Source organism: Hyperolius riggenbachi, chromosome 6 (assembly GCF_040937935.1).
Source record: "Hyperolius riggenbachi isolate aHypRig1 chromosome 6, aHypRig1.pri, whole genome shotgun sequence".
Lineage (NCBI taxonomy): Eukaryota > Metazoa > Chordata > Amphibia > Anura > Hyperoliidae > Hyperolius > Hyperolius riggenbachi.
This window is the reverse complement of record NC_090651.1, coordinates 378,053,838-378,063,486: the sequence shown is the minus strand read 5'-3', so window position 1 is coordinate 378,063,486 and position 9,649 is coordinate 378,053,838.

The following is a 9,649-nucleotide window of genomic DNA, read 5'->3' as shown; positions in this document are numbered from 1 at the left end:
ATTCCAAAGCAATGCAAGGTGGGTCCCACCCAGGCCTCATATTGTATAGATCAGGAAAATGGTATTCTTTCTTTCTTTCTTTCTTTCTTTCTTTCTTTCTTTCTTTCTTTCTTTCTTTCTTTCTTTCTTTCTTTCTTTCTTTCTTTCTTTCTTTCTTTCTTTCTTTCTTTCTTTCTTTCTTTCTTTCTTTCTTCCTTCCTTCCTTTCCTTTCCTTTCCTTTCCTTTCCACCTAATATGACTAGATTCCTAATAAAGTTTCCTGATAAAGAAAGATTCTTGCTTTTACTATTTCAACAAACAAGTCTTTAAAGCGGACCTGCACTCAGAACTTCCTCTCTGCTCTACAAGTTAAGCAACTGAAAAATAACTTTTACAGAAAGATATTTCCTTGTTACAGCTTACAGAGCTCCTTCAGAGATGCTGCAGTGTAGTTACTTCCAGGTTTCCTGGGAGCACAGAAAGGGTTAAACTCCTGTGTTTACATATTAGCTCTCAACTCTGCAGAGTCAGCAGACAGCTGGAAGCTCAAATTACACCGGCTCATTACTTGCTGAGAAGGGGGGATTAGACAGGCTGTTCTCTATACAGAGGGTGTACACAGGGTTGATTTCTCTGTGTTCTCCTTCCCTCCTCCAGTGCAAGAGTTCAGGTCCGCTTTAATGTTGAAAAAAATCTTGGTTACTGATAACTTTGCCTATATATACTTTATGGAGTTTATCTTATCTTATCTTTACTACACAGAAATAAAACTACCTGATCTAAAAAACAGCTTCCCACATTACCCCCCCCCCCCCCCCCCCAAAAAAAAAATGGCAGCCTCCATATCCCCCTTGCTTCATTTGCCCTTTAAAGAGAGTCTGAAGCCAATTTAAATACTTGTTTTTACCTGCTATTTGCCATAAGCAATATGAATTCCCGCGGCAGAACAAGGGCTCTATATCCTCCAAATCCCGGGGCAAAATTCCATGACTTTCCAGGTCGTAGATTTTGCTGCCCGGGGAGGCAGTAGTTCTGCCTCTACTGGAGTCACTCTCCGCGGATCTCTGCCTCTGCCTGCCTCTCAGTGAAGGAAGACTAAGAGAGGGGCGGGGGAGAGGCGGTGATCAGCGGAGATTGACTCCAGTAGAGGCAGAGCTACTGCGCAAAGCTCTGCCTCTACCAGGAATCGCTCCCCGATTTTTGCCCCAGGGATTTGGGGGATGTAATGGCAATGGCAATGCGGCATTTCAGCACTGGTCATATTCCTTAACACAAATAGCAAATAAAAACAAATATTTCAATTGGCTTCAGACTATTTAATGCTTCCCAGAATATTTTTATTTTTAGAAAATCTATTTTGTGATAAACTACCTTAAATATGTTAATTTTCAACAAAGAAGTAAGAAGAAAAAAAAATCCCATGATCTTGTATGACCCATCCACTATCAGTATGTGACACAAAACATACTGTATGAGAACAGGGGCGTAACTAGAAATCACTCGCCCCCCCTGCAAAACTTTGAATACCCCCCCCTACTGTGATATAAAGGCGCATGTTTTCACACATACAGAAACAGATGGTGTGCAGAAAACACATACAGAAAACCGACATACGAGTGTGCTCCCAGCCTAAGCTTATTACACTCACTCTGTCCATCTCTGATGGAGCAAAACTGGCTCTGCAGACTCCTCCAGCACAACTACAGTACACAGCACTTGGGGTACAGAGGTTGGGGGCTGGGCGTTGCACACAAGAGCCTTCTGCATACTGAATAGGGACTGTCTACAAATATTTGCCTGCAAAACTTTGTATGAATCCTTATCAGTGGTTGAGCAGATGCAGTTATTAGAATAATTGTGCAGAGAGCAGAATGCAGTTATTGCAGTTATTAGATGCAGTTGCAGTTATTAGAATAATTGTGCAGAGAGCAGAAAGTTTTCTTTTCTCTTTGTGTCTCTGTTGTCAGTCTCGGACAGGAAAAGAGAGCTCCCCCCACGGGGCCCCTTGCGGCTTCTGGGCGCCCCTGCGGCTGCATCCCTTGCAGGGTCTATTGTTACGCCCCTGTACAGTATGAGAACCAGCATGTAGAGCTGACACATGATGCTTCTCTGGGCCAGGCTCAGTATAACTGCCCATATCATCCTCCTAATCATTATTTGGACAGCTAATATCTGAAACCAGTTTTATCTACAAAGGCTTCAGGGTTTAGAAGCAAATCCCAGTAACAATATTTGAGAGACATGATAGGATTTGGTTGTTGCAGATCAGTGACTCCAAAGCCAAACTGGATGATTCTGCAAGAAAGCCAATGCATTGTAAAACCTCCCTACCCAGGGGTTACCTTAAAGCTACGTTCAAGGCCAGATTTATACTTTTTGTGTCCCGCTCCCGAGAACAAGTATGTTGTGGCTCTGCTATCATGTACAGCAATGCCCCTCCTATTCCATGTGCAGCCCCCTCTTCCATGTGTATCATCCATGTACAGCAGCGCCCTTCCCATTCCATGTGCAGCCCCCTCTTCCATGTGTAACATCCATGTACTGCAGCCCCTCCCATTCCATATGCAGCCTCCTCTTCCATGTGTATGATCCATGTACAGCAGCTCCCTCCCATTCCATATGCAGCCCCCTCTTCCATGTGTAACATCCATGTACTGCAGCCCCTCCCATTCCATGTGCAGCCTCCTCCTCCATGTGTAACATCCAAGTACAGCAGCCCCTCCCATTCCATGTGCAGCCCCCTGTTCCATGTGTAACATCCAAGTACAGCAGCCCCCTCCCATTCCATGTGCAGCCCCCTCTTCCATGTGTAACATCCATGTACAGCAGCCCCCTCCCAATCCATGTGCAGCCCCCTCTTCCATGTGTAACATCCATGTACAGCAGCCTCCCTCCCATTCCATGTGCAGCCCCCTCTTCCATGTGTAACATCCATGTGCAGCAGCCCTTCTCTCATTCCATGTGCAGCCATCTCTTCAATGTGTATCATCCATGTACAGCAGCCCCCCCCCCATTCCATGTGCAGCCCCTCGTCCATGTGTAACATCCATGTACTGCAGCCCCCTCCCATTCCATGTGCAGCCCCCTCTTCCATGTGTAACATCCATGTACAGCAGCCCCCTCCCATTCCATGTGCAGCCCCTCGTCCATGTGTAACATCCATGTACTGCAGCCCCCTCCCATTCCATGTGCAGCGCCCTCTTCCATGTGTATCATCCATGTACAGCAGCCCCCTCCCATTCCATGTGCAGCCCCCTCTTCCATGTGTATCATCCATGTACTGCAGCCCCTTTCCCATTCCATGTGCAGCCCCCCTTCTATGTGTATCATCCCTATACTGTAGCCCCTCCCATTCCATGTGCAGCCCCCTCTTCCATGTGTATCATCCTTGTACTGCAGCCCCTCCCATTCTATGTGCAGCCCCCCTTCCATACATATAATCCCTATACTGTAGCCCCTCCCATTCCATGTGCAGCCCCCTCTCTCATGTGTAACATCTATGTACTGCAGCCCCCTCCCATTCCACGTGTAGCCCCCTCTTCCATGTGTTTCATCTATGTGCAGCAGCCCCCTCCCATTTTATGTGCAGCCCCCTCTCCCATGTGTAACATCCATGTACAGCAGCCCCTCCCATTCCATGTGCAGCCTCCTCTTCCATGTGTAACATCCATGTACAGCTGCCCTCCCATTCCATGTGCAGCCCCCTCTTCCATGTGATTCATCCATGTACTGCAGCCCCTTTCCCATTCCATGTGCAGCCTCCCTTCTATGTGTATCATCCCTATACTGAAGCCCCTCCCATTCCATGTGCTGCCGCCTCTTCCATGTGTAACATCCATGTACAGCAGCCCCTTTCTTTCATGAACAGTTCCCTAGGTGTGTGGCATTGGGCAGTACTGGCCAGTCTTGTAACGTGTCTTGCTGCACAACAATGCACCCCCTATGTGATGCTCACATGTAAAGGATGCCTAAACTGAGAGGGATATAGAAACATACACATTTATTCCCTTTTAAACAATACCAATTACCTGGCAGTCCTGCTGATCTATTGAGCTGCAGGAGTGTCTGAAACAAACATGCAGCTATTCCAGTCAGAGTTCAGTCAGAAACACCTGATCTGCTGCATGCTTGTTCAGGGGCTATGGCTAAACATGTTAGAGGCAGAGAATCAGCAGGACAGCCAGGCAACTGGTATTGCTTAAAAGGAAATAAATATGGCAGCCTCCATTATATTCTTCTCATTTCAAGTGACCAGCAATGACTGAGCTTAAAGAGACACTCCGACCAAGAATTGAACTTTATCCCAATCAGTAGCTGATACCCCCTTTTACATGAGAAACAGACCATCAGGGGGCGCTATATGACTGATATTGTGGCGAAACCCCTCCCACAGGAAACTGTGAGGACCGTGGTACTCCTGGCAGTTTCCTGTCTGTGAACCTTGTTGCATTGTGGGAAATAGCTGTTTACAGCTGTTTCCAACTGCCAAAACAGCAAACAGCAGTTACATCACCTGCCAGCAGTAAAAAAGTCACCATGTGATACATGTCAGAATGTAAATCAGGGATTTAAAAGATTCAGGACTGAGTCGGCCACTTTAGATACCTGATATTTAACTCTTTGAGGCAGAGAAAGAAAAAAAGGAACACAGCCTAGTTATTTGTGTGCTAGGCACTGTACATACCTATGTCTATCTCATTATGCCACATGTCAGTTCGGGTATTCTTTAATTGGCTTCCCCCTAAATTGGATCTAGACTATGATACGTACACTACATGATACATACATAGACATATGACTAAGGTGGGGACTAGATTGGGAGCCCCTCTGAGGGACAGTTAGTGACAAAACTATACACTCTGTACAGCGCTGCGTAATATGTCGGCGCTATATAAATACTTAAATAAATAAAATACAGGAATCAAGTCTGACGAAGGCACAATAGCCGAACGCTTACGCTTATATTTTTTTAAGTGAGCCAATAAACAATATCATCCTGATTCAAAACTTCTAGCTATAAATGATGGAATATAGAACATTGTTTTTCTGTAACATTTTCATATTATCAGAATTATCTTATTTTTAATCTTTGTTCATCTCATGTTTTCTCCCGTAGTAGTGGAGTTACAATGAAAAATCACCCGACAGAGATGTTTGTTTTATTGTCAGTATTTGTTACACGGTGTCATTATTGTTGGCGTGAGTCTTTATTTACCTAAATATTGTCTTTATCCTTTAATTCCTTAATGTTTGCGTTTCCTCCCACTGCAGTGAGAATTGTGGCAGCCTCTAGTGTTAAATACAAAGTGCTAATCATACACAGGAGCTCACTGAACAGAGACAGTCCTTGGTGTAATGGCTCAGATAGATTTCATGGTATAAATAAATAGGCTGGCACATTATAATAATACTGATTAAATACTGTCTGCTGGTGATGTTACTCTCACAAAGCGGCTCATGTAAAACTGAGAACACTCATCTATGCCCCAAACACCTAAACAGAAGAACACAGAGACCCATACCCAAGCAGGGGTGTAACAATAGACTCTGAAAGGGATGCAGCCACAGGAGGGCCCAGAAGCCGCAGGGGGCCCCGTGGAGGGAGACATTTCTTTTCCCTGTCCTGAAAGACTGACAACTAAGGGCACGCAGAGAAAAAAAAATTCTGCTCTCTGCACAATTGTTCTAATGACTGCATCTGCTCAGCTACTTTTGTAGACAAAGATTTGTAGACAGTCTCTATTGAGTGTGCAGAAGGCTCTTGTTTACAGCGCCCAGCCTCCAGCCTCTTCACCTCTCCCCAAGTGCCGTGTACTGTAGTGATGCTGGAGGAGTCTGCAGAGCCCCGCCTCCAGCCTCTCTACCCCTCCCCAAGTGCTGTGTACTGTAGTGATGCTGGAGGAGTCTACAGAGCCAGTTTTGCTCCATCAGAGGTGGACAGAGTGAGTGTAATAAGCTGAGGCTGGGAGCATACTAGTCTGTCAGTTTTCTGTATGCGGTTTCTGGACACCATGTGAAGCTAATGTAATTGAAAGGGAAAAAGCGTGCAGTGCTTCACTGCTGTCTATTTTTATCTGCATGGGGAAAACACATTCAAGTGTGCACTAGCTAATTGAATAACATTGGTTCTCAGTTCACCTGAGAATCATGGGCGGGGGGGGGGGGGGGAGGCGATTTCTAGTTACGCCCCTGTATCCAAGTAACTTTTCCATTTGAACTTTCTCCAACCTTACCAATAAAATACCTTTAAAGCCCAACCTCCCCACCCCCGGTTTTGGAGTATCCCATCTCCTTTTGGGGGGTTTTCAGGGTTTTGTTTTATTGCCAATGCAAAGTAGTAAATGGCAGTTGCTCAGTTCAGCTGCAAAATTAGAAATAGTGTGCAAACAGGTCGGAGGGCAGCTGGCATCTTTGTATAGATCTCATTCAGGGATTGCTTTAGTAAAAAATAGACACAATACTAAAAATCCCCCATGACGAGATGTACTACCTGTTGGTTCTGTCAGATTTCTACTACCTACAGTAAGTGTCAGCAACATAGGAGAGAAGTAATTTATGGCTCATTTTACTCTGAAGAAATGTACTTCTTATTTGTATGTGTTTCCATGTATTTTACATTTCACTGTTTTTCCTGATAGTGGTCCTTTAAGCTGCCAAGAACAAGTTGCTAAAAATCCAGAACAGTTCAAACCTCATTCTACACTGTCCATAACCAGAACAAAAGCTTCTCCTGAACTTGGGCTTCGAGAGGAAATAAATATGGTAACCCCTATATTCTTCCGCACTAAGGTTTCCTCAAATGTACAAAAGGTAACTAGGAGCAGGACCAGCGCTACCATAGAAGCAAAGGGGCCAATTGCCCTAGGGCCCCTAAATGCTGCTAAGCCCCCTGGTCTCCATCCCAACTTGTGCGCCCCAGGGGTTTTGGCAGAATATCGACTCACCTGTCCCAGCACGCTGCTCCATCTGTGCTCTCCATCTTCATCCCCGCTGGCTGCTTCTTCTCCATGACCCGTCTGCTTGTCATTATGGAGCAACTTGCAGCGGAAATGATGAAGAGCTGTCCCTGTGTGGACGAAGAGGAGTGCACTCAAACTAATGGAGTGCACGCCGGGACAGGTGAGTTGCTATGCAGCTAAAATGGGGGAGGAGCCCCAGAGAGCACATTAAAGTTGAGGGCAGAGATCAGTGGAGTGGGGCAGCCGGATGGGGCCCAGGGGGAGGGGGCGTTCAGTGGGGCCCAGGGCCGGATTTGTACTCTTTACCGCCCTAGGCCACTGTCACCAGCCACCCCTCTTCAGTATAGGTAGCGAGATGACCCCTCCCCTTCCCTCCAATATAGGTAGCCAGATGACCTCCCTCTTCCATCTAATGCAAGTAGCCTGATGACACACCCAGTATAGGTAGCTTGATGACCCCTTCCCCCTTTCCCTCCAGTATAGGTAGCCAGATGACCCCTCCCCCCTTTCCCTCCAGTATAGGTAGCCAGATGACCCCTCCCTCCTTTCCCTCCAGTATAGGTAGCCAGATGACTCCTCCCCCCTTTTCCTCCAGTATAGGTAGCCATATGACTTCCTTAATCCCTCCTTTTCCCTCCCCCCTTTCAATATAGGTAGCCAGCTCGCCTTCACACCGCAACAGCCAGCAGTGTCATCAATTTCTCCGCTTGTTTCCAGTGCAGAAGCTTCCTCTTCCTTTCCATCTCCAATGCTGCCCAAGTCCATAGCCGCTGCCCACAATGCAAATGTGCACAGAGAGCAAGGTGGCTGCTCTCAAATGCTGCACCAGTTTAGCCTGCTGCTTTGGTGCCCTTGCTGCTGTGGTACCCTAGGCCATGGCCTAGGTGGCCTTGGCCTAAATCTAACCCTGGTGGGGTCCCCAAGTTGTTTTTGTCCAGGGGCCCCAATGTGGCTTTATCCAGCTCTGACTAGGAGACATGTTTTCCCTCAAAAAAATTTGAATACAACTTTTTAATAAATGTGTTGTGAAATGAGACATTATTACCGCGATAAGGTCTACAAATTGCTGCAATAAAACCCAACCTTCAAGTTCAACCAAAGGGCTGTGTTGATATACTTGAAGTGTTATTTTCATGATTGATTGATTGCTTCCTGCTTATGAGGACAAACCTCAGACACTGTAAAGACTTGGCTGTGACGTGCTCAGGCTGTCAGAGCATTTAATTTCTAGTATATAATGTACAAGGATATAAGTCGTACCTTCTTACTGCAAAGACACCTGTAAACAGCTCAGCCTGCCTCTGTGTACACAGAACGTACGTGTAGTGCCAGATCTCTATCCTGGGACCTTGGATATGGTCACACTTCTGCTAAACAGACCCTGGGAACACGTCAGGTGCAAAAACTTCAGCTGAGCTATTAATTCCCCTGCCGTGTGTTTAGGAATTAGTGATACAGCAGGAGGTGTACTTTTCAGACGTGTGGCTCACAGAAAACCAAAAAGGGGACAGTCCACCAACAGCGAGTAGATCAACAATGCCAGATAGCAATCTAAAGTTCACCAGTGGCTACAGCCTGGTGGTCCTTATGCTGGGTACACACCATGCGTTTTCCCGCTCGATCCGCGGGTCGATCGGGATCGATTTGACTATTTCCGGCGTGCTCAATTCGGGCTTTGATCATTCCTGCCATCGATTTGCATGTTAAAGTGAATGGGAACCACATTTAAAAAAATGAGACAGATACTTACCCAAGGAGAGGGAAGGCTCTGGGTCATATAGAGCCGTCCCGCTCCTCTCCTGGTCCTCCCGTTCCAGTGCTGGCTCGCCCGGTAGCAGTATTTGACTAAATTAGTCAAATGCTGCTTTACCCGGCCGAAGGAGGCTTCAGAAGTCTTCAGGGAGCCCAAGTGCTCCTGAAGAAGGGCGGCCCTGTACTTCGCCTGCGCAAGCACGCTCTCTTGCACGCTCACACCTGTGCAGTATGGAGCCGCACGTCTTTGGGAGGACATAGCTCCCGAAGACTTTCAAATACCCTTTCGGCGGGGGATTGAAACGGGGGGGGGAGCCAGCACAGGATAGAGAGCACCGAGAGAGGAGACGGAAGGCTCTATACGACCCAGAGCCTTCCCTCTCCTTAGGTAAGTATTTGCTTCATTTTTTTAAAAATGCGGTTCCCATTCACTTTAAGTATGCAAAATCAATAGCAGGAACGATCGAAGCCCGAATCGAGCATGTCAGAAATAGTCGGCTCGATCCCGATCAATCTGCGGATCGAGCGGGAAAACGCATGGTGTGTACCCAGAATTAGGATGGAGTTTGTACTAGGGATTCCCACCTTTCCACTAGTACCCTGTGTTGGCTCCTGTTACAGCCAGTGCTCTTAGATTTACCCTGTCTTGCAGTCTGTTGCCCTTCATAGTGCCCTCCATAGCCACCTTGTAGTACCCTTTATGTTCTTACCCTGTAGTGCCCTTCATTCTCCTTTTGTAGCTTCATCCATAGCCTCATGCAGATAGAGGAGCTCATCAGGGGAAGACTGGCTGGGGGAAGGGGGGAAATTTCCCCCGAGGCTGCCTCCAATTCAATGATTTAGGGCTGGCCGATCCACCAACCGTTTCAATAATTATTATCAAATCAGATGAAAATCTGTGCCGCCACAAGCATGCCCAATCAGTGATTTGACTGATTTTGTGTGGAAATGAGTTGAA